General features: G+C 38.7%; 1 long non-coding RNA gene across 1 annotated transcript; it reads left to right on the top strand.

Annotated features, from left to right (window-relative positions):
* The first annotated feature begins 40 nt into the window (after window positions 1-40).
* Window positions 41-25,058, top strand: LOC114013785 (uncharacterized). The gene is made up of 13 exons (XR_003556964.2): window positions 41-354; window positions 2,093-2,278; window positions 3,336-3,468; window positions 5,317-5,446; window positions 6,336-6,625; window positions 7,807-7,907; window positions 8,738-8,838; window positions 14,788-14,930; window positions 16,862-17,920; window positions 18,019-18,077; window positions 19,297-19,483; window positions 19,632-19,775; window positions 23,736-25,058. It is a non-coding gene; the product is annotated as an uncharacterized LOC114013785 (long non-coding RNA).
* The last annotated feature ends 542 nt before the right edge of the window (window positions 25,059-25,600 follow it).

Here is a 25,600-nt window from a genome sequence, read left to right as displayed (position 1 = left end):
GCTTATGTTTGAAGCCTTCTTAGAAAATTCTTATTCTTGTTCTGGGTCAGTACCTAGCAGAAAATGCAAATGGACTTGCATGAAAGAGCGTTTGGCAGAAAATCTGCAATTAAATAGTAATATTGAAGATTCAAATGGAAAAGCTTTCTGGCGCAAAATTCTTGGTTTCTAGAATTTCTTGCCAAAGTACTACTGAAGCCAGGATTTTGCAGATTGTGTCTGTCTTGCGGAACCAGGGAGGACTTCCCAGGCATGGTCTGGCTCCACGCTCGGACGAGATCAAGTCTGACAAGTTGGGTTCCCCTGAGAGCGGGATGCACATATGTTTTGGAAAGAACCTGGCCTAAAATTAAGGTAAGACTCACTTAAGTGGGGTTTTCTATTCTTTCATGAACAACTTTAGAGATAAAAATTTGCTTTTCAAAGCATAGTAATACTTACTGTGCTTACTTACTCAGCAAGAGTGTTGAAGCAATTTTCTTGTAAATCAATAAATGGGACTGTTTGCGTGTTAACTGGACTTTGACTTTTCTCATCACCATGGCACTACTAACGCTAAGGATCATTTACTGTGATAATTGCAATACTTTCATGCATAAAACCCACATGTCAAAAAATCTCAATTTCTTTTAAATGGTCTTGTGCTTTAAAACAAGTCTTCATATTACCTGGATCCTGAGATAACCCAAACTTGGAGGCAAGAAGGAATGATAAAGGTGGAAGGGCTTAAGGGCAGAGTAGGTAGATGGAAATGAGAAGTCAGCCACAAAGAAAGCAGCAGCTCTGGAAGAAACTCACTGTGGAAGTGCAACTGTTGCTGAAGCAAAGGGTCTTCTAGGGTTTATCCTCTGCATTTAGAGAACACAATACTTCTGAGATATTTAGGCAAAGGAACATTGTCATTTTGACTTCTCATGAAACATTTATTACATGATATTACAGTATCATGACATGACATTTGCTCCTGAGTGGCATAAAGCTTATGTGCTAGGGTGCCACTACAGGCATTGTTTTAGGTTAGGTTTTAATGTTTTCTTGGCTACCTAACCAGAAGACAGAGCTACGTTTATAGAGCAGCACACCTTATGGATGTGATCTCTGGCAATGGAGGTGCAAACCACAAAAAATGCAGTTAGCCTTCCTTATTTCAAAAAGTTTGTTAAGCTTTAACCTTTGCAGAAAACTGATATTACAGAACTGGTATGTGTCAACACCCCAATATTAGTGCAGACTGTCACATCTCTAAGCCTGTTCCAGTATTTCTGATGTATAAATTCAGCAGAAGTGCATGGATGTTAGTCAGAACATTTAATAGGATATTAGTAGTGAATTTGTGTTAAGGAAGTTGAGGGTACTTGGGTTTTATGCAACATTTTTAAATCCTTTCTTGGCAGACTGTCATAGACCAATTCAGATAACATCCCAAAGTCAGTGAAAGAAGACAGGAATATGAAGAGTGTAAGCAGATGGAATTCTGAAGGTCTAATGATGGTTTACAAGGGTTTTTTTGTTGTGTTTTATTTTTACATCAAATTTCAATCTTGGTAGACTTACAGAAGTCTACCTTCCCCCCACCACCACCCTGAAAAGTGGGCAATGCTTTTGTTTGTTCCTTTGTTTTTGTTTTCTTTATGCTATCTATTTACATGACATGCTGCACTGACAGTCCCAAAGGCAGCTGGACAAAGAGTGGGCATCTCCTGACAACTTATAGAGGTGATTTTTGTTTCATTAAGATGAATACTATTCTGAAGCAGATGAAAGAGTCAGACTAGATTTGACTAGAAATCTATTTTGGAAAGACACAATACATTGAGAAATATAATTTAAATTCTTTTAGCCATTTCTTAATATCACATCTCTTTTCTGGGTATAAACAGGTTTTTTGTGGCAGAAGGTTCATATATTAATTTACGTGATATGAAAAGGGGTTTTTTATTTTAAAAAGTATACTAACGTTTTGAAAAAACAGCCTATGGTATGTGGGGGGAATCATTAATTGATGATAGCAGCCACAATAAATAAGTATGAGTATGTAAGCTCTCAGATATCATTTGAGATAGTAATATTGTCATTATATAGTCTTGTTAAGCTTGCAGTTTGGAAGAAGCTGAAAATGGGCATATGAAAGGAAGCAAAAGGAAATGCAATACAGTACTTCCAAAACTAATCGGTCAGGAGAGAATTATTGCAGACCTAGATCCTTAATGGGAGGAAACTGCACAGAAGGCAGAAATGACTGAAATGACCTAGAGATGACAGGGCCTGTAAAAATGAGGTAAGTGTTAATGATGCAGTACAGAGCGAAAAAATGCAGACACACCACATTATGGATCAACGAACTGAAAGTTCCCATTTATGTGGCACCACTGAAACCATCTGAAAATGTCCTATTGGCAGGTACTGGTGGTAAAGAGAAAGGTAACAGCACAGAATGTTGAGAAATAATTCAGAAGTGAAAAAAAAAACCCAAAAACAAAACAAACAGGAAATTAATTAAAAATGTTAGAATTATTGTTTTTTTAGTAGTAGGATTAAAATTATTTCCACTGCTTGTAGAATTCACTGAATTACTTATTTTGAAAAAAAAAAAAGAACCAACCAACCAAACAAATTCTATTTTACAATTCAAAATATAATAAGAAGGAAAACATGGTTTGGAGTTTTTTAAGCTTTTCTTTTTAGAAGTTATTTTTTATTTACATCAATACTTTATTTTTATCAAAAATAATGTTTCTACCCCCAAATGTTTTTTTAAATGCTTACATAAATATATATATGTGTGTGTGTGAATGTGTGCGTTATGTTATTTTTATTTTTTTTCCAATTCCTGAATCACTGACGTGTTGAAAATCACAGGGACTCAGGAAGAATGGGAGACTGCCTGATGTATAGGATTCAAGTAGCAATATTTTTCAGTGTATAAAAACAGCACTTCAAGAAGGCAACTGTGATTCTCTCCAGCCAAGGAGTATTCTGAAGCAAAAAAGGACATGAGAGCTTTACAATAGGCATGATTACAGGTTAAAAAACCCAACCAGCCAACCAACCAACCAAACCCCTCTCTCCTCAGGCTCTGAGGTTTTTTTAAGGCACCTCTATGTAAGATGCAGTGTGAACCTGCTGGGGTGAAGCCAATGGACTCCTGAGTTTTGTTGCTTTTGAAGCACTAAGGTTTCACAATCTGGTAGCAGCTACTGAGCAATTTGGGTTTCTGCAATTTGAAAAGACACTGTTTATTTCATGAATATCTTGAATGAAAGCTGGAGGGAAATCTGCTTTGGTTTGTATTTGTTTCTCTTTTTCTCCTTTTTTTTTTTTTTTTCCTTTCCAAGGTGAATATATAAGACTCAGTATCCTCCTGAGGACACTCTCTTCCATCTAGCTGTGGCTGTGGACAGTGGTGACCACCAATTTGCCTTCCCTCCCCTGGCAAGAAGGACCAGGACGTAAACTGCCAGCTGACAGGTATTGGAGTTGAGTCTAAGGACACATTTGAATTTGTTTTAGAATTATAGATGTGGCTGTGTTTAAGAACTTACGTAGGTTGCCGCTTCAGTTTCTATAGGTTGGGTTTTTTAATACTTTTTCTGGTTTGTTTTCTGTGGCGTGAAGGTGGTGTGGTTTGAGACTGCTGGGTTCCTTATAGCAAATACGTAGATGTGAAAGAAATATAGAAAAACTCCTTGGACGCGGAATATTCAGGCTTCTTGGGCACAGATAAAATATTTAGGAAAATACAAAGGTACATTTTCTTTTAATGTTTGTTTTTGGGAAGGAGTTTCTTTCAGAGTGTATCACTGGAAGAAACCAGCCCATGCCAACTTATTATTTACTTATCAAGGTTCTGTGCTCAGTTTTCACATGGTGTTTTGAAAATCCACCTCTACTACCTGGCTTGAAATTCTGAGGTGAACTAGAGACAAAGGAATGGATTTACTGTCAGTGATTCCTCAGAATCTGGATGTTACAGCAAATGTAGAGTTCCCTGGAGAAGTCTGAAATCATTCTGTCCACCCTTGGCATGGAAGGATTGTAACCCAGACCTTAAAATAAAAGCTTTTCAAAAGGCAACAGCATCAAGCATACTGTGGGGGCTGATATTGTGATGCAGCTGAATGTCAGTGGGAGGCAAGGTACTGTATATCAGCCCCACATAATGAATGCAAATTGTTTTTTTAGGATCCAAATGGGGAACCATAAAAGGCTAGGAAAGCTTTAATTGATGATTTGTTCATTTAAAGCTTTAGACCATTAAGTACCCATTAAATCACTGTTTTATATGCTGCTAAGTGCATCTCTATCATTAGAATAAAAAGATTGTTTTAATTCACCTGGTATCAAATAAAACATTTTAATCGATGGCATTTGTGATAACAAATTGACCAGAATTGGAAAATAAATCAATGCTGAGCTCTGACAACAGGACATCTTTATAATTTTGCTTTTAGTGTCTTGTATGTGCGTGAACAGCTACATTATATATGTGTTTATTTGTGTTTAGATTTCAATTACAAATGTTCTGCCCCAAATAAAATTTTCACTGCATGGGTAGGGTTCCCTAGACTGGTGTACTTTTGTACTGACTTTTCCTGTGGAGCTTAGATTATCTCTTTTTATCCATTTTGTAATGTGCTCTCGCCTCGCTGCTGAGCGCCTCCATTATTTGCGCTGTGTCCTGAAAATGGGGAGTAGATATAAGTAGATGAGAAGAAACTGCACATTTTCCTCCTCACGCATGTTTCAGTGTTTGCTTTTATTTCAAGAGAAAATGAAGTTTTAACACCTGCCTTCAAAACATGGAGATTTCAAAGAATATTCATTTGGAAATGTTGACATATTTTGTTTTGGCATTTTTGATTGAAATAAAGCACTGCATTCCTGAAAGTGAAGTGGTTCATTTTCTTTCGTTCATGAGCTGATCAGCTGTCACTATTGCCTGGCCTCCAGTTTTCTCTGTGGGGCTGAGAAATACCCCTCCCACGATGAGGTAATTGAAATACACATAGTTAGATAATGACCTACACGTCTGCAGCAACTTAAAGTTCTTGCTCACTTGTGCTAAAAATTCCCAAATTCCCAGAAGGCAATATTGTGAGGAAATGCAGTTGACAATCATTAGTTTCTAAGCAAAATGTATTGTCCTGTTTAATGTAATAAATTGTTCTGCTTTGCTTAAAACAGACCCAAGGCTCAATTTTCTAAAGAAAAATTTGGCATTGGGAAAATTTCCAAACATAATTTTTAAGTAAAATTATTTCTTAATAGTTCTGAAGTTGAATTCTATGTCAATAAAGGTCACACTCTCTCTCTCAGGAACTGCAGGATTGCTTCTGTAATGACTGTTTCACATTATGGGGAGGTTCTCAACTGTGGGAAGGAGAAACTGAGAAGCATAAGGGCTGAAGAGAAGACACCTCTAGCAACCTGCAGCCTGGAAAGACAAGTAAAGGGCAATCCTGCAGATCCTGGCTCAGACATGCTAGCCAGTTAAGCAATTATATTATCTTGGGCTTCTCTGAGTAGCTTTTTCTGCCAGCCCATCTGGTCTTCTCCTTAACTTCTACAAGTTTTCTATTTGCAGCTCTTCCATCTTCCATGAGTTGCTTTTCCATCACATGTTTCTGCTTTCTGGCTCTGTCATTCCCCCAGCTTCTTCCCTATTATTGATCAAATAACAGCAGCTTGTCACTAAGAATCACTGGCCAACAGACTTTACATTTTTATGTCTATCATCTGTGATTATTCATATGCTGTCAAAATGAACTTTTAAAATACATTTATTTTCGGTCTGGTTTTAGTGACCCTCCTGCTTATCCATATGTGAATAATTCCTCTAAGAGTTTTCAAATTCAGTACCTAAAATGATATTTAACCTAATTTAAAGTGTGAAGCAAATATATTTACTTGCTGGGAATTTAAAGAAGAATTATTGTTCATAGTGTGAAAGGATATTTTCAAGAAAACATATCCTTGTTCCATTAAGTTACTGTATTCATTTTATTATTATTATTTTAGGATTCCATTAATCTGTATTTGTCATTTATATAGATCAGGAATGACTCTGAAAGTGAAGGCATTGATTTATTGATGAAAAATCACATAGCACAGTACTTCAGTTTGCCTCAGGTTTTTTTGTTGAAATTGGAGATGTAGTTCAGATCCAGGTAATGCAAATATAAATATTGGAAAGCAGAGAGAGGAATGGTGTTGTGGAAAAGATAAATTGTAGTTTAATTAATTTTTTAAAATATGTTTTCTTAATACTAAGTTAAATAAAAGGATTAATTGAGGAGGATTTTATTTTTTTATTATTATTTTATTTTTACTAACAGAGATAGAGATATGATCATCCTGTTCTGCTCAGCATTTGTCAGGTGGCACCTGGAGTCCAGTTTCAGACCCTACAGGTCAAAAAAGAGACGGTCAGACTGGAAGGGGTCCAAAGGAGGGCCATGAAGATCATCAAAAGGCTGGAGAATGTAAGGAAAGATGGAAGGAGTTCGGTCTTTTTACCCTGGAGAAGTGAAGGCTCAGGGGACTCAGTTTTCCAGTACTTAAAGGGTGGCTACAAAAGAGGAGGGAGACTTTCCAGGAGCCACATGGAGAGGACAAGGCAGAATGAGTACAAGTTGCACTGGGAAGGTTTCATCTTGATATAAGGGAGAAAAATGTTTACAGTGAGAACAATCAATCACTGGAACAACCTCCCCAGTGACGTGGTGGAGTCTCCATCACTGGAGGTTTTGAAGACATGACTGGACAGGCTGTTGATAATTTCGTCTAGGCTCCCTTTTCCACAGAGGGTTGGACCAGATGATCTTTTTAGGTCCCTCCGCACATGGGCTGTTCTATGATCCTTTCTTTCTATTAATTGAACCAAAGATAGAGTATGTCACAGGAAAAAGTGAGGCACTTAAAGAGGAAAGGCTACCTTGAAGAGGACTTGTGCACGGGTTTTGTAGGAGCATCCTTCCAACAATTTGTGGGGTTGTTCTTTTATACCAGATCCTCAAATTCAGCAGCTGCAATCCAGACTTATGCACATTTACCGGATATCATAGAAAAGACTTGACTCTGGATTGCAGGCGTTTTGTGTGGGTATTTTTTCCCCCCTTTACTAGACCTTTTGTTTCTGCACACAGAAAATCAATCTTATTTAATGCATTGGGAAACTCTCTCTCTTAAAGACTCACTGCCTTTCACTTTGGGTTATCCTCTCAGCCAAATCCTGTGAGATTATAATTGATTTTAAAAGTCAGCAGCAAAAGTATTTGATCTTTAGTTGACAAAGAGTCAAAGAGGAGCCCTCAGGATCAGTGTTAAACGTCAATGAAATTAGATTCATGCTAGGATAGGCAAGTTACAGAAATTCAAATCCAGCTGCAATAGTGACAGTAATAAATGGAAACTCAGCAAAATGAAGCTATTAGTCAACAATGTGTAATGTCATAAACTTGAAGAAATGATTATGGAGCAGCTCAGGCCTGAATTAAAACCAAATGAGCTGAAACAAGCGGTATCATTGAGATGGATAAATAAATTTATTCAAGTGGATATAATGACACACTAGAATAAAAGCCAAAGTTTTAACTCATCTGTTTAAGGTAAGCTGGACATTATCACTCAAAATGGGCAACAGCACAAGCATCCTACTTCTACCAAGATGTGGAATGTTGAATCCCATTAGAGCTAGAGGGAATAACATTTTGTAGGCAGCCAAAGTTGTTAAAAATCATCAGTTGTACTGTAAAAAATGTGGGATGGAACAAATAAGTTACAGGCAATTTTCTCTGTTGTTTACAGGAAAGAATGGTGGGGATATTTACTATTGTGCTACCATAAACCACCACACTCAGTACTGTTTCTGCCAAAATGAAAAAAGAAAATGTTAACTGACAACTAAAGTAAGGGCCAAAACCTCTTTTTGTTGTTGTTTTCCTCTTTCTCTCGTGGTGCTTTAAAGAACCTGTATAGAAAACTGTAGAAAGCTTAGCTTAAGGCCTCAGCAATGTTGTCATGAAAATATGCAAGCTACTTAGCATCAAGAACACCTAAAACAATACTGGTATGCAGAATGGCAAAGCAACCTTAGCAAAAACCAAGGCTGAATTAAATTGACCTGGCATGAAAGAGCACAAAGTAGCCTGGGGCCACTTAGCCATAGGAAAGATGTATAGGACACTTCAAGTATCTTGACACAACCTCAGATAAAACGACCGGAACACTACTTCCTGGAAGACAACCGTTCGCGGCATGTAATCTGCTTCCTGAACCGTAAGAAATACAAATAACGAGACAAACCCAACATGGTTTCTGGGAAAACATTAACTAATGAATTAAATGGTATGGCATTAAGTTGTATGGAATTGGCATGGAATTAAGTTGTACTCTTACAGGCAGCTTATTTTCAAGCAATGCAAAACATAACGTCAAGGGATTTTAAGGCTAACTCTATCAATGCTAAAAAGAGTTGCAATTTTTCCAGATAATACCTTTAACATCTTCAGCAAATGAAGCAATGAGTACAATGTTGATTTTTCTGCAGCAAGAATGGTAAGTGAAAATATTGGAATAGTCCTATGATATACAAACACATGAAGAGGCACGGAATGCTGAAACAAAAATTTAAAGCTGTGCATAAAAATGAATGCTACCACTTAAGTCATGCAGTTTTACTTTTTTTTCTTCTGCATATATGTTAGCAGAAAATAAGCAATCATTTTCTTCCTTACAGGTTTAGAACAGCAGGTGACTCTTGTTAGCAGCAGGTCTGAGGTGCCTCTGGATGCAAAGCGGCGATTCTGTTAGTCATCATACGTTTTGGATCTCCCTGTTGTAAGTTGAAAACATTTGAAAAAAGAGAGCCTGCATTATTTCTATGAGCCTCTGAAAATCTTGCTTCTTCAGGTTGCCTCTTTTTGAAGTGGAAAAATTGATTACTGAGCTTTATTTCTCACCCAAGTTGTAATAAATTGGGATGGACTAGATTTCAGCTGCTTCCTTTTTTTTTCCTGGAAGTAGGAAACAGCATGCCAGATCTTGCATATAGGTCTACCTCGTGAAGTCAGTAACTCCAAAAATATAAGTATTCAATCTAACGTCTTTAAATGACAAGGGAAATAAATGAGGAGTAGCTGTGCGATACAGGAGTACAAAATTAAGTGTAGATTTAATTTTCTTTCCAGGCCCAAATATTTAATCATCACAAATGAAAAGCAATGCACTCAATTTAGTCCACTCATGTAGTTCACTCAATGCCTGGAGCACATTTGTGCCTGTCTGTGAAGTACTTGATCTCCACGCTGGGTGTTGAGGGGCTCTGCCTTCATCCACAAAGCAGCATCAGTCCGCTTGCAAGTCCTTCATTATCAGTCATTCCAGAAAGCAGAGAATTACCTTCGAGGAGACAGTAGTCATGAGCATCCATGGCTCTAGCTCACATTACTCAAATTAATGAAAAGCCTTCTACCACTGCTTAGAATGAAGCGACTTTTAAATCTTGTGAGCGCTCTGAAATCAGGCCTTCTCCAGCCTCCATTAAAGCCAGAGGAAGATACTTTATCGACTTGGAGGAAAGCTGGCTGGAATCAATGGCTTGAATGTATGTCTGCCCTCGCTCCTTCTTTCCTTCCTTCCAGTTTGTGTCTCCGCAGTGGCTTTCCTATCTGTATCTCCAGGCGGTGCAGGGAGATAGGCAGCTCACTAAGACGCAAACGACAAGCCAAAATAAACTAAACAAATCCTGTTCTTTCATCTAACATTTTCAAGCTTGTGAGATGTTTTAGAGGGCACCTGGGTGACTTTGAGCCAGCTGGTGCCCTTGTAGCACTCTGACTTGGCCGTGTTTTCAAGGGCTTTCTGTTGGTTTTCCCTTGGTTGTGCTAAAACCTGCTTGTTGCCTTGACAAATATTTGTTTCCATTTCTGTGTAAGTAAACATCTAACATAAAATTGTTTCAGGATTCAGCATTCAGATGACTGCTGTGCTACTGTTTACCAGAGTTCAAAACCTGGGCAAATAGCAATTTGTTTGGGCTGAATAAGTAATACCTTATTTTAGAGGGCACAAATAGCCATGTAATTATTTTGAATTAAGTAATTACCATATCATTTCGGACTCATTACATGGGTGTTTATTCTCAGCAGATTATATGCAGACTGTTACAATACTAAGTAATGTAACTTTTATTTTAAGAGGAAAATAGAGTAGTAATGAAAGGAAGGATGTGCTTCTGGTGAGCTTAAAGTCCTTAAAGTGGGAGTTCCACCACAAATGTGTGGAGCTCCATTTTCAAGTTGAAAAGGCTCATTATTCTTGCACAACATTCTAGTGAAGAAGCAACCAGCGATGCACTTTATATTTGCTCTTTTTCATGTGGAATGGCAAATAATGGATGCTAAACTTCACAATCCTAATGACAAAGGGCAGAATCCCTTCAAATGGCTGAAGGGATCACTTGTGTGTGTTTCAGCCATAATTTTGATAGTTTCTAAAATAATTGTCAAATCAGAGGTGAGTTTCTGATGGCTGTCAGGTCACCTGAAAACTGCAGCAATCCTGGAAGCTCTCTGTTGTAGCTGGGCTCTTGCAGCAGAAGTGCCCTGAATTCACACAGGGGAGCCCAGGAGCGTTGGGAGCCATAAACTCAAGCAGAGACTCTGAGGACAAGGAGCTGGGTGTTAGCTCAGCTTGATGGCCTTCATTCCTACCTGGAAGCCAGGAACCTGAAAGCACTCCCAGGGCTTGATTCTTGGGCTCAAGCCCTGAGCATCACTCCCTGAACTCCTCAGATACAGCTTTAGTGCGAGCCACAAGATTTGGGAAGGATGTGCATAGTTCCATCTGTGGTTTCTGTATGAATGATGGATTTTTCAATGGGGAAGGGGTGGTGAGGAGCTGTGCAGCCCAGGCATTGTCACAGAGCTGCTCAGGAGCCTGAGGAAGCAGCAGGAGGTGCTGGCTAAAATAAAATGGTAATTCTGGACAACCTGTGCTGTCAAAACACTGGAACAGTATAAGTAAAAACATAGCCAAATTGGGTACTGATGTCTATGACTTTTGTATCCCTAGTAGAGAGTAAAGTAGTTGTAATTGCCTGAATAACACCCATAGTATCAGTAAGGATATCCACACATTTTAGCACTCTCTAATAGAGCAGTTAATTGGTTTGTTAATGCTAATTCCTTTCCATTTTCTCAGCGTCCATCATGCTTCTGTGCTAAACCGCACTGCGATGGAGCCGTGTGCTTCCACCTCCCTAGCCCTCACCTCTCAGGCAGAGGCTGAGACTTACCTCCCGCCTCACAGTTATCAAAGAGAGCTTGGCCATGGGTCAGCAACCTCTGACGGGCCTGATTCCCGGGACACGGAGTCCTTGGGCCCCCAGTACCTTCCAGCTTGTGCTGCAGGACACACAGCTGGCCCGAGTTCTCCGGTTTCCCAGTTCAGCTTCCTCAAACAAATCAGGTTGCTCTTGGTTTCCTTTCATGGTTATAAATGCTTATTTAATCTTGCTAATCTTCTTAGCACCAGCTGAAAAGGCTAGCACACAAAGATGTGAGAAATATTTGCTGTGAGGTAGGCATTCACCTAGTCATAAAATAATTGCTTCTAAACTGTTAGTCATTCATGGCATGATTCTAATTGCATTATACTTAAAAGATCATAATGAAACAGACTTCCAAATTTACCCTGGAGCACTTTTTCTGCAGTATTGGATTGGAAAGCTGTAATTTGAATAAATGAAATGAGTAACTGAAGACAGGCTTTCCCTCTTCCCAGTATGTCTCATTTAAAAAAAAAAAAAAAAAAAAAAAAAAAGAAGAAAACTGTTGTTTAAGTAATTAGCAAGATGTTGACAAAATGTAGGAAGCATGCAGTAGATACTTTGTATCTCGGCTGAAAACAAATTAATAAAGCAGATTTCTGTATAGGTGAGCTAAGCTTGTTTTCAGAAGAGAAAAATTCTTATCTTGGTACGATCAACTGAATCATCAGAGGCACTGAGAGAAGAAATGTTCACGAAAGCCTGGCAATAGCCTTGCTGTTCATTTGTGAAAGGGAGAGCAATAATATTCAAAAAGCCCTTAGGTGTATTATATAACTGTCAGTCCTTGGGTCCTAGAGTAGAGGAGGTAATGACTGCTTTTACTGCTCAGCACAAGAGAAACCAGAAATGGTGAGGGATGGCAGTGTTTTGCTGTGATATGCAATAACAAGAAATTACTAAATTCTACCTCAGACCCTGCCTTGCTTTCTCCTTCACTCCCATGAGGTCGCTCTGCTTCAGCTACTTTCCTTAGCCATAGTGGCCACTTCCTCAAAGTCATGGTTTGTTCCTGATCACGTAGTCAGGGCTTTGCTGAAAGTCACGGCTTGCTTCTTATTCTGATTCAATTTGTCTCTTTCTTTGGTCTTGTTCTTTTATAAAACTGGCTTGATTTCAGTTAATTAATTCAGGTCAGTGCCTTCCTTCCACAGATGGTTGGAAACAGGCTGTTTTCCAAAGGCCTGGAGAATGAGCATGTCCAGTGAGACTGGGCTGCTGTTAAAGAGCTGAACGTTGGCCAACTCACCTAAATACAAGCTAATGAGGATAACACAACTATGCATCTCAGACGAGTTTGTTAGATAAGTCATTTAGTGATAGACCACCCCTATATATATGCAGATGTTGCCCTTCTTGTTTGGAAAATTTATCTCTAAAATAAAAGTAGCTCATGCCTTTACCCCACCCTCAAACTACTACTGATATTTTCTTGCATTTCAAAAATCACTGTTTTTCACTGCTGGGAAGGAGAAGCATTCTTTCAGTGTCCTTTTCTCACCTCTGATATTTTACAGGGGTGAGAAAGTGAAGATGTGCACTTTCATAGTGACCCTTCACAATATATATATCAATAGATGGCAGTAGCTGAATCTCATGGAAGATACCTGGAAAAATGTCATAGTTGTTTTTTTCTGTAAGAACAAAATGAATGCAGTCTTTCTGGATTAAAAAGAATGTAGGTTGTTCCATAAATCAGGGTCAAAGTCCAATTTCCCTTTTTTCTTCCATTGTCAAAAGTATTGATATCAAGTTGCTTAAAACAGCACCAGATTTGCCGGAAGCCATAAACTGAACGACTCCACACGTTCCAAAAAGGGATCAGAAATAAGTTCAGTTCTGTGCATCTTTCATTGGAACCTCGTTGGAGACTTGTTACTCATGAAAGGGCCATGATATTCACTTACAAACAGGATACCAATACCTGCCCTATAATTCTGAGTCAAGAAGTCCTGCATCCCAAGTGGATTTACTTGTTTATGGAATCTCCCCAAACGTTTTTCTAATGCAAATCCACACGCTAGATCACATTCTTAAAAATTCAACTTAATTTCATTAATAACATAGTATCCTGTATTTGAACACATCTGTTTTAGTATCTCCGGTTCGTATGAAAGCAGAACATCAAAGCACTCTGTAATCACCATTGTTTTAATAGAGGAAGTTAAAAAAGATAGTCTGTTTAACCAGTAACCCTAGAATTTGGGACAGTTTTCAAAGGTATTAATGTATTTAATCTAATTTTCAACTATTCCTACATAGATCAAGTAACTAACTCTTATCAAGATGAATCTGAGTTAGGAAACAGTTTTTTCACATGCTCCTCAGCATTCTACTAGACACCATGTTCTTTTCAAAAGGCACAAGCATACTTGAAGAGATGTCTTTTTGTTGTCCAGAGGGTATTAATTTACTATAGAAATCATAAAGCTAAAGAAATTTGTGGTTGGAAGTTATCTCTAATCCATTCTCTTTCAGTGAGGCTGGGTCAAGAATATGTACATCTAACACATTCCTAAATTCTGACCAAAAAAGAAAATTCTGCAGTGATCTTGCCTGGCCAGTGGAAAAAAATAATAATTGCCTAACAGTAGCGAGGGTTTTCTATAACACCAAGGCTCAGTCTTCTTCAGTGACAGTTTATTCTTCTCCTCTCATGACTTCTGCTTATTTTTCTGTAGTAAAATTTACATTTCTTCATTATATCACTGAGAAGTTTTGATAAAATCAAAATCTCTTCTTCCAAAGGTTTGTGCATATGTGTTACACATTTTAAGTGAAAACTTGTTTTGAAACATCACATAGATTTTTAGATCACTTAGATTTTTCTCGTCAGAAGCAAAATGTCACTGAAATCAGCATAAACCAGTAAACTAAAGCATATGGCTGCTGATGTATCAAAAATTCTTGAAGGAAAAAAAATGTCCCTCTGGCAGAAAATTTCTGAAACACTATATCATCTAAATTCCTGGGTCTATGGAAATATTTTGTGGTTTGTTGTAAGCACAGGTGGGTTTTTTTAAAAAAATAATTGATCATGATTAGTTAATTTCTTGTTTATAATTCAAAGTTTTCTTTCTTCTCCCTTTCTGCAAGTATTTAAGTGATACTACAGTAAGAAACATTCTGAACAGAATATTTTTGTGACACACGTTTCTGTTAGCAGATGGGAAATGCACTGTTTGGGAATGGGCAAACCTATATTTTCAGATTTCTAGTTTTCAGAGGATTGTAAAATGCTGGAAGCTTACACTCAATATTATCTGAGCTCTGTGAGCCTTGTTTTAGCAAAACTGTGTTGCACTCTCTGAAAGAACCAACTTTTCCATGGTATGTAAGGTACACTTTGGATAGAAATGTATTAGGGCAATTATTTTTGTGCTGTTATGAAAGAACTTACTTGTTGCTGTATTATTTTAAAGCTGTCATTTAATAATGTATTGGTATTACTATTTCAGGCTTTGAAAAGTGTGAAGCACTGCCAAATCCCATTGGGTTACAGCCTGCCCACACCCAGAACTAAAATACAGCTCCAGATCTCTGAAGTGCCAGTTTAATGCCAGTACACGGAAGGGTACCACCAAAGGACAGAGACAAGAAGGTAAGGAAATAAACTCTGATGACTGGTATGATTGGTCATAACCCCAACAAAACAATGACTTTGAAATATTAAAATGCAAGAGACATTGTGTAGGTTTACTGGTAAGATCGTTAAGAAGCAACACAGATAGCATTTCTCTAGGGCACCAGTGGGAAGGAGGTTAAAGAGCACATGTTCTTGTCCACCCCAGTCTCAAGTTAAGCTAGAATGCACCTATTTTGCATACATATCTATGTATAATGACTTTTGCATGCATCATTCTGGTCCTTCTTACATTTACAAGATAAAACTACTAGAATAGATGGCTACGTGTTTCTGCATGCAACCCGAATAGGTGTAATTTTAATCAGAAAGTGAATTTTACTTGCATAACTACAAGATGATGTGGTGCGTTCAGTTTACATGAGATACGTTTTTTTAATGATCAAAAAGAACCTTAAGTAAAAGTGTGAAAAATGTTATCCATAATTTTCCCCAAGCATATTTCAATTTCCTAAACTGAACGTTAGAGTAACAGTAATGTTGCTCAGAAGAAATAATTGAGCACCCACTGTTAAATGGGGCAAATAATATTACTAATTTCAGCAGCATGGAAGTCTAAATTCCTTCAGGTGTTTCCAGAGGGATGTCCTTGTGTGCCTTACTCTGCTTGCATTGTGGTGCCGGCCACAGTTTGTATTCCCAGATTTTTTAAAAAAAAAGCTTTTAAGTGGCACATGTTTTTCTCGGTTCTTTGAAAGTCCAAAGCTCAGATATGATCATTCCTGAAATCACATTCAACATGTACTGAAGTGTAAGGGTGGAAATGAAGTGATTTAGCTGAATAATGTTCATCTTTATCTTTATAGTGCCTGCCTAGAGCAGAATCAGAGCCTGTAAGCTGTAAGCAGAGCTCCATTCCCATTTTTCAGAGCGACATGGAGTCACTTATGGAAGTTTATGCTCAAAGATCTGGTATGAAGAATTGAGCAGGATTTTTCTTTCCACAAATGTTTTATATAAGAAAATCTATCCTTATTTAATATAAAGAGAAAGAATCTCCAAGATGCTAGCAGAGAAGGTGGATTTCCAAGGATTAAAAAAAAAACCCAACAGCAAACACACTTCGTAATGGCCGAGCTCTAAAGAAAATTGTCTGATCTGTTTTTCCAAGATAACTTTTTTCAGCCATAGGGTTATAGAAACCTTTTCCTACAGTAAGAAATTCTTGTCCATAGTTGACCCCTTTCTTCAAAATGTAGTCTTGTATAAAATTATTTATTGCCAGGGAAAACAGGATTCCCTTTTCATCAGATGGATAATATTAATTGTACAGACTGAGACTATGGGGTGTAATACTAGATGCAAGCCTGTGTTTAAAAATAAAACCTGTCATTTCATTCCAAAATCCTTTTTATTTCACATCGTCAAGATTAAAAAAGATTGGTTCCTTAAATGAAAATGCAGGTGCATGTAGTTCAGGAGTCAGGATGTTGGTGTAGACACACAGCCACAATACTTTTACACCTTTCAAAAATGTTTGAATTTTTAGCTGTAAAAAAACAAGAAATACGCACCTGTTTGTATCTTTTCTTCAACCATAGAAAATTAAATAGAAAAAGAAAAGGGGGTAAAATCGTAATACCACGAGTTATCTTTATTTCATATCATCTATCTCAAATCGTGCTCGTCTTTTAGCTTTGGAATTACAAATGGTGGTATCCCTATAGAGCTCCTGAAAGCATCATGTAGATTTAAGCACCAGACCATCAGAATCACAGCTGCTAGCTAACAATCAAGTTTTAATATAATTTAATCTATTTTTTCCTCTTTCTAATTATTTTTTCTTCTGCTAAAGTGGAGACAAGGATGTTTTTTTTTAAAAAAAAGTGCTATAAGAGTATAGAAGAAACATAGATACTACCACCAACATTTTTTTTTCTTCCCCCTAGCCTCCCCGTCTGCAGAAGATTCACAGCTTCTATTTTGTGAGGATTATTGGGATGATGAATAAGTGCTATGAAGTTTACTTCACAGTCTTCAAGTCTTCTGTCAGAGCTTTCAAAATAGTCATTTGGATTTGCAAACTTTCACAGTACTTTGGCAGCACTGCTCAGTACTTTCCTACAACACAGATACCTTTCCACAGAAGCATTAGCTATGCAAGCAGAGCTATTACGTTATGAAAAATGCCTGTAGAGTTTCTCATAGAGCAACAGGAGAACAGAAAGACCATTCTTTCACCCCTTTCTGCTGCTAGGCACCCCGGCCCCAACAGACAGCAGGTCACTGCAGGCTACTTTGCCCTCCTCTTCTTAATTCCCCAGCAATCTGCACAAAGAAGTACCCTGCTCCACCCCCTGCATAACCAGACACAAGGCTGAACCAAGGCAGGATGCACACAACATGAAATATCCTCACGGTGTAAGAGCAAAGCATGGGATTGGCTTTGCAAGTATCTGTTTTATAGTAGCTTGATGTGGACTGTAATTCCTTATGCTGTGCTGACTCACACAAGTGTTCAATAGGATAAAGATCTTAATATGATCTATTGAGTTTGTCCTGATCCACTTTTGGTGCATTATTCTACTAATGGCAACTTAGTAGGTTCCAACCAAAGAATGAAAACCGGCCATTCTTGTACTCTATTCTCTGATAAAACCCTTGAGCTAGATTCTGATATCTCTACTGAAGTTTTGAAGTGATGGACCAGGTCCACACACACCTGCTCTGATTAGAAATCTCCTTAGAGTAAATGCAATCTGAATTAGAAATCTTATAGTAGATACTCCAGGATCTGTGGAAGTACTGAATTTTATCTCCATCTTTATTTCTCAAGATACAGGTTGTCCCTAGGGACTGTCCCCACTCTCCGTGGGTACTTCTGCACCAGCACACCCCAGAGGGCCCCTGGATCCAGAGATCCCAGGTGCCAGTCAGTTCTCCCTTAAGGTGAGATCTCCTTTCCTCTTCCTTCCCAGAGGTCCTTGGAAGGAAGGCAGCAAATCAAAGTAAGCTTCAAGCAGATGCCAGATGTGGGGAGAGGATCCTGGAGCATGCTGTGGGGGCTGTGTCAGTCAGATGTTGATTTCTCTCTTGTCTTTTCTAGAAGGCCCACTGGCTCAGAGGTGACTCCTAGCAGTGCTTTAAACAGTTTGAGCAGGACAGGTGATGTGAATATATATTATTTACTGATGTTTTCTTCCACACATTTTTATGCCCTTTCCCCAGACTGACCTGCTGTCATGCTTAGTAAAGTCAATATGCTTATTTTGCTTTGTGAAATAGTTTTGCTTTATAATTACAAATTCACAGAGGTCCTGCTAACGTGATTGTTTTAGCACCGAGGGAGTTTTACTATAGTGCTAGTTCTGTGCTGCATTACCCAGAGGCAGTTGAAGCAGCCCTAATATTAGTGTTTCAATCAAAAGAAATACGATAAAGACAGGAAGAAACCCGTTAGCTAAGAACCTTGAAAACACATTCATGCACATGCCTTCTGCTAAAGCCATGAAAATGCAGTGAATCTAAAAATATGTGGCAAATGAAAATTTTGTATTGTGATTAGTTCAAATATCAGAAGATACCTGTGGCTTTTCATCCCTTAATTAAACCATAAGTACTATTTGTTTCCTCTTCCTACGTATGTTTTGCTTTTATCGAGGGTGGAAAGGCTAAAATGCTTCAGGATCGTGCTTTGTCTCAGAAATGGCTCCAGCCTGGCACACTCAGAATGATGGCAAATCTGTGGTTTGCTGTGAATTAGCTTAGCACGCTTGCTGGGGCTGGAAATCATGTACTGTAACTAAAGCGATAGACCATTCAGGAGTTTAATTCTGTAAGGTTCAGGGACCCTCCTGCAAAATGCTTGCTTTTAGTGGATCTTGGAGGACTTCGAAGTACGTGAGGCTTGCATTTAGAAAAAAAAAAAAAAAAAACAGAAAAGAAAAAAAAAAGATAGAAAAAATACACAAATCTTAGTTGCAAACACATTGTTTCCTGTCAGCTTTTCTAAGTACCCACAGAATGTTACAGCGCATTGTCGAAGAATAGAACTCTGTTTTCCCGCAATAAACCTTTTACATTATTTCAGGCAGGGAAAGGATGTTTTCTGCTTCAGCTTTTAAAATATGGTATGTAAGAGGAACTCCATTTCTTTTGTCAGGCTGCAAGAGTAGATACTATATATTATATATACCTACTGTTGATGCGGAGTCCCATGATATGATTTTGTTTGATTCACCAGTATATTAAAATGTAAAAATATTTCTTTCTGAGATTAAGTTTAAAAAAATATAAAAGAAAGAGAAAAAGGGGAAAAAAAAAAAAAGCATCCTGGAAGAGATTTTGAGGCACACACTCTGTGTTTCTTTCCCTTGTGTTTCAGGCAGGGGTACTTCCCGGAGCTGGGAATGTAGGCTCGACTCATCCCTCCAAAGCCATGCTTGGATGCTAGCCCAGGTGGAGGAGAGCTTAGCTATCTCTTCCACACAGTCCTTCACGTGAGAAGGCTTTTCTGAGTGATTTGAGAGGGTACTGAAGAAGACAGCGAAACGGGCAGCACCGGCCGAAAGGTTTGGCAGGCCAGGGAGGAGCACACAGCCCAGCTGCAACCAGCTGCGGGTCTGAAGACCAGCTTTCCTCTGGCTACAGAAAGAGCTGATTCCTCAGCTTTTATTTTTACCTCTGTTTCTCAAGAGTGGCCCACACCCTGTTTTTCAGAAACAGTGCAGTAAGTGTGCGCACACCGATCCGTTGTACTCGGCAGTGGTTTATCCATCTTCAGGAAAACAAGAGCCAAACCTCAGAGTCCTTCTCAGGAGGGAATCCTGTGTGGCATGTCAGGATCCATAGTTCGGATCACAGGTAAGAAGAACAGTGCAAAATGGGGCATAAGAATTACCTCCCAGTGGCTCCTCAAAAGTTTGATTATTCCTTGTTCCATCATCTCTCTGGCTTTATGCATACGGCACCTTCCAAGACTTATGGTTGGTTTGTTCTGTTTTGTTCATTATTTCCCCCTATGGGTTACAAACTCATGGAAAACCCAGGCTAATTTAGAGCGTAACATAATTGAGGATTTTGCTTATTCATAGCAATTTATTAAGCTGTGTAAAGATAGCTCTATTTTAAGTTTTTAGATTGTATCTCTTATCTTCCTAAAGAGTAGTAAATGCAAATGGCTTATACAATGAGCTGTATCTGCTTAAACTTGCGAAAACATAAGGAGTCATGTTACAAAACAACGCAGAGCTGTTCCAGGCAACACTCTAAATTTATGGTACAATGATGCTAGATGACAATGGAATTGCAAAGGAAGTGCTTAGTACATCTAAAATTAATAACTAGCGAGTCCCTTTTTTTTTTTTTTTTCTGGCGATGATTATAAGTATTCACGCTATGTTTGAACATAATCTGCTCAGAGCAGCAGTTTGCTAAATGTACTGGAGATTATTGAACAAAATACAAGTTGAGGTCATGTTTGGGTTTTCATTGGGCAAATAACTATCATTTTCTTCTCAATCAAAAATGAAATTGCAATGTTAGAGGAGGTACTCGGATTCAGTGCATACAAATGGGAAGTAGATATCTCTGCTCCCAGCAATTCAGAGGTATAGAGGGGAAAATAAGCACGTCACCCCATGCTTTTCTTAGTGGCGAGAACAGATGCATTATATGACTCCAGGGGCTGTTTCTTAAATATCAGAACACTACCCAAACATCATAAAAGGTGGCAATGCTATTGAGTCTCATGTAGTCATGGACAGCCACCTTACTATAAATACACACTGGTATACGAAGGCGATAAATGGCCATCCCTCAGCAAAAGGAAGGAGGGAGGAAGATTTTCAGCCTCTCTGTATGCAGGGCTGACTCAGAGTTCCTCCCAGGCAACCAAACTTTACACTGCACGCTTCAAATAAAAGTTTCACAACCTCTACCTTAAAATCCATTTGTTACATTCATATTATGTACCTATTTTATTTCAAGCAACAAGTCAGTTATAAAGATATATTTTTAATAATAAATCACACTTCTGGGTACACTTAACAGAACTTATGTATTGTCTATCTAGTACCCTGTGTGTAGCTCCCTGCATCAAAAGAAAAATGTACAACTTAATCAATTGTAACCTTTGCTATATACCAGGAGGGCTGTTGATCCTAAATATGAAGAAATCATCCTGACTTTATTTGTTTATTATTTCAGGCTTCGTAGTCTCATGCAAAATGCAAAAGCCATATAGTTTATTTTAGCAGCAATCATAAAATTGAATTATTTGTTTCTAGACATACTCTTTGCTAATTTGTGAGGCAGTAAATTTATTTCAGTCGGTTTGGTATCTTTTACCACAGCTACTCGTATGCATTTACATACAAACGCAGACAAACAGCTATTAGAACTGAAAAAAGCATTCAGTGAAGTTGTTGGTGGCGTGTAGTGTACCTTGACTAATTAGGCTAGCAGTTACTTTGGATAATGTGCAATTTATTCAGAGTGCAAGGGGACTATAAAGAGGGTCACTAACTGTGTTTGTGTTAAACAATTAATTTCCTTCCTCAGTTTTACCCCCTCTGATTTGGAAATGTCTCCTGCCTGTGTTACTCAGGAGATAATGGAAATGCAGTGTAAGGCATTAATGAGACCAGCCCACTTAGCTTTGAGGTTTGACTTTTTCTTTCCCCCGCCCCCCGGCCTCCTCTTAATGGTCTCATAGTAGGTTGCTAGAGGAAAGAGAGAAAGATGCAGTGCTGCTAACTAAAGGTCAGCCGCCCTGGGCCGCATGGGCTGATGTGCCGACCAGACCTGGGGAGAAAAGGGAAGGGTGATGCTTTCTCAGTGTTATATGTGGCCTCACAAAAGAAATGTATTTGAAATAACAGTCTGAAGGAACACGTTACTGACCTCGCGTTCAGTGGTGCTGGAGGGGAAAAAAAAAAAAAATAGCCCAGGCCCTTGAATATTTAATGATGGCTGAACAAACTTGGAATGACCTGAGGAAGATGAGAAGTCACAGAAGTTAATGCTCCCAAAATACAGCAAAGCTCAGTAGTCCTTAAAAGCAATTAAAGAGCTTTTACCATCTGTTAAGTAATTACCTATCATCATTAGTTATTAAAAGTAGGAAATGATGTAAAGGGCACAAACAGAATATAAAAAGCACAGCCAGATTCTTGTGGGTTTCTTGAATGAGGTCATAAAAACTTGGTTTTTAATATGAAATAAAAATGACAAACATTTACAGGTGGTTTTGTAGCTGCTCCTCTTCAAAAGGAAAAGCATTACATTTTTCCTAACAGTAAATATTTAGCTTGATTCTTGCAGTTGTTTCTAGTATGAGATACAAACTTGATTATAATAGTCATCTCCAAAAAACAACATAAGATGAAGAAGATTTAGGGTTTCCAAATTCAGTGCATTATAGCTCAGCTGAAACCAATTATGGAAAACACAATTTGAGGATCATGACTTGGAACAGATTAAACCCAAGTTACCAAAAGCCCCCAGAGCTGTATGTGCTTTTAAGCTGCATGACTCTACACACATATGCACACATTATTACTTATATATCAATACGGGCTTCTATTTCCCTTATCTCTAATTCTAACTTCTTCCCCTCTTCTTAGTCAAAGTAGGTTCCGTACAATGTATTTCTTTCAAGGTATTAGCTGCATTTCTTTAAACTTTCCATAAGAATTGAATTCTATAGGTATGAGGTTGCACAGGGATCCTTGGGTATGTACTTTGCTGTTTTTTAGTCTTACTTGGTTCAGAGAGCAGGTGACAATCCAAGTTGATATCTCACTGGAAGTTTACAGCACGCATTAGAATTATACAAATGCGTGAAAGCTCTGTTCCAGACCATTTTAAAAAAATGTGGTCTCAGTTGTTTTTCATCACCTGGTTCAAAAACAGTTCCAAAAAATTATGTGGTTTTCCAGTAAGGGAGGATAATTCTCTGTCAGTCAGGAAAACGCAGCAGTATGCAGGTTATTTTTAATGTGTTTAGATTTGAAAACTGATAGTTGTACCTATTTCTTCTCAGGTTCTTTGCTGGAAAAATCCTTGCAAATACCATATTGGGCCTCCCATGAATCTAAAATTGGTTGCAGTCCGCTAAGTTCTGCTGGGGGCAGCTTGTGTGGGCTGTGTTTGCCCATGTTGCAACAGAGCGAGTGTCAAGAAAATACCTTTTCCTTGGCAAAATTGCTTGGCTGTTTGTGAAAAATCAAAAAAGTCCATAACTAGCAAAGATGAGCCGTGGCTGTGTCGAGGTACACAGACAAACGACCTGTCCTGAATGTGTAGTTTGAGACAGCAGTGTGAGGAACTACCGATATCAAAAGCAAATAATGCCCAAGCGAGTGTCCTACCCTGGCTGTATAGTTGCACAAACAAAATAGAAATAAAATAAGCTGTTGAACCTTCTAGAAATCAAAGAGAAAGTCATGTCCATGCTGTCCAGGCTCACCCTGGTTTATGGCTGCAATAACAAGACAACAGTGTGAGAAATGGACAGACCTGGTAATTAATAAAATGGGGAGTTAGCAGATAGCTGTGGCAGATTATCAAGCAAACCGTACGGTAAATACCAAAAAAGGGGTATTAGGACAGCAAATCCAGGGCCACTGGGGTAAAAGCACACATGACAAGCTGCATAACTGGGAGAGACAAGGGGATTGAGAGGGATGAACATGGGAAGGGGAACAAGGTGATAAAAGAAGTAGAAATCAGTACTGCTCCAGGGCTCCTTTTAAGCAGCTCCATGCCAAATCAATGCAGTTGCCCCCACCATAATCCTGTCTGACTTACTTTTCTATCCAGGAGGGAGATGGCGTGTCTTCCCTGGCCTCCATGGATCCCCACAAGCTCATCCCAGCACCAGCCACGGATGGGAGCAACTGAGGAACTGCCCAGCATCATCTGCCCTTCATGACCTTCTGCATGAGGCTGGTGGATCTGTGGCTGCTGACACAAAGGACTGCAATGTCTGCGTGGCTATGTATGGCCTTCTTTCTCTCTGGGGGTCTGATACAAAATCTAGTGAAGAATGTTGGAGTATTTTGCTTCTTGGAGGTTTTTTCCCCTGTGCAGATTTATATTACTTTTTTTTTGTTTAAAGATGTGGAGTGTACTATATATAAGATGTACCACGTATTTTTTTAAAAAGCCCACAATTTTATTTTGGTTTTGGCAGCTGAAAGTCTAAACATTTAGGTAAAGAACAGAGGTGTTGGGTTTGCGTTGCCAAAATCTTACTCATAAGGTACCCTATCCCATTATTTTTTCCATCTGTTTTGTCTCTTAGACATTATTGCAGCAGCTTAAGAGTTTAATTTATTTCTACCGCGGCATAGGAAGAGGATGTGAGAAGAGTCAGAACTGCTTAAAACCATAACCTTAACTGCTGAAATATTCTATTTATGAAAACACCTTCTGAATTTATGTTCAAAATCCTCCACCTGATTTGCTGACTGAGGAGGAAGAGAGAGCAAGGGATTTTTCTATGTCAGTTCTGCACAATTACGGCTGTATTGAATATTTAAATACGTATTTGCAGTCAGTGCATACTGTTATACACCTTTTTATTTTCTTGTGTATGACAATTTGTGAAAGATTACAGTTACCTTTTTATTAGAGTAAAAACAAAATATCCAACAAATACTGAATTATAGTATCATGTAAGTTGATGTTATTTTCTATTTTACTCCAAAACTCTTTGTGAGTACTAATGCCAGTAGCAGATTTGGGAGATATGTTACAGGCAGCATGTTGTCTGGATGATGGCAGGGGTAAAGAAACCTAGAACAAAGACGATTTTGGGAAAACCAAGAGCCTTTTAATCTGTATTCAGACACCTAACTAAGAGCTGGTCTGCTCAGTCCTCGAGTACCTGAAGGCTGCTTGCACAAGCAGCTTCATTCTGCAGCATCGCTATGTCTGTATGGACAGCTTCATCCACTCTGCTCTCAGGCTCCCTGTGCACCTGAAACATGTCTCCAAACCATAAATAATAGTTTCTGGCTGGCGTAGAGCCTCAGTCCTGGAGGCTGATTTATGGACCTTCAGGAAGTATGAGCCAGCCCTTGAGGCCGGAGGCCCAACCTTCCATATTTTAATATCCAGATCCAGGAGGATATAGGAGTGGTGAAGCTGCAGCCCTGACTGTCTTGTGTTCAGGGGGCTCTTGCTCCTGAGAGAAGGAGGGCTAATCCCACCAGCTCCCAGCTCCGCACCCTGGAAACCACCCTGATTCCCAATTTCACCTCCAAATTTTTCCAGAGCACTGCCAGCACTTTCCAGCCTTTCTGCATTTTGATTTGGCACTCTTGACTTGCAGCACAATCAAACTAGCAGGCTACAACAAGGCTTTTATTGTCGGTTAGATTCTACTGTCTGTGCTGTTTCTCCTTCCTCCAGAGGTCAGACCATGCTGCTCCTCCTCCATGCTTGACCACTATTTTCTCAGCACCTACCTATTCAGCATGAGACTTAAAAATGTAAAAATTATTTGCTTCCAAAATCTGTTCTCCATGGACAGACATCTGTCCTGACTTCTCAGCGGAGACAGTGCTGCTTTGCTTATATTAATGCAGATGTAATATACTATATATCGGTTAGTGTAATTGTTGGGTTAATACTGGAAAAGCAGCTACTAGTAGAAGGTTTATGGTGAAATAAGCAATTTT

Source organism: Falco peregrinus, chromosome 2, assembly GCF_023634155.1.
Source record: "Falco peregrinus isolate bFalPer1 chromosome 2, bFalPer1.pri, whole genome shotgun sequence".
NCBI classification, from domain to species: domain Eukaryota; kingdom Metazoa; phylum Chordata; class Aves; order Falconiformes; family Falconidae; genus Falco; species Falco peregrinus.
The sequence above is the reverse complement of the archived record's forward strand: the minus strand, read 5'-3'. Positions and strand labels throughout refer to the sequence as shown.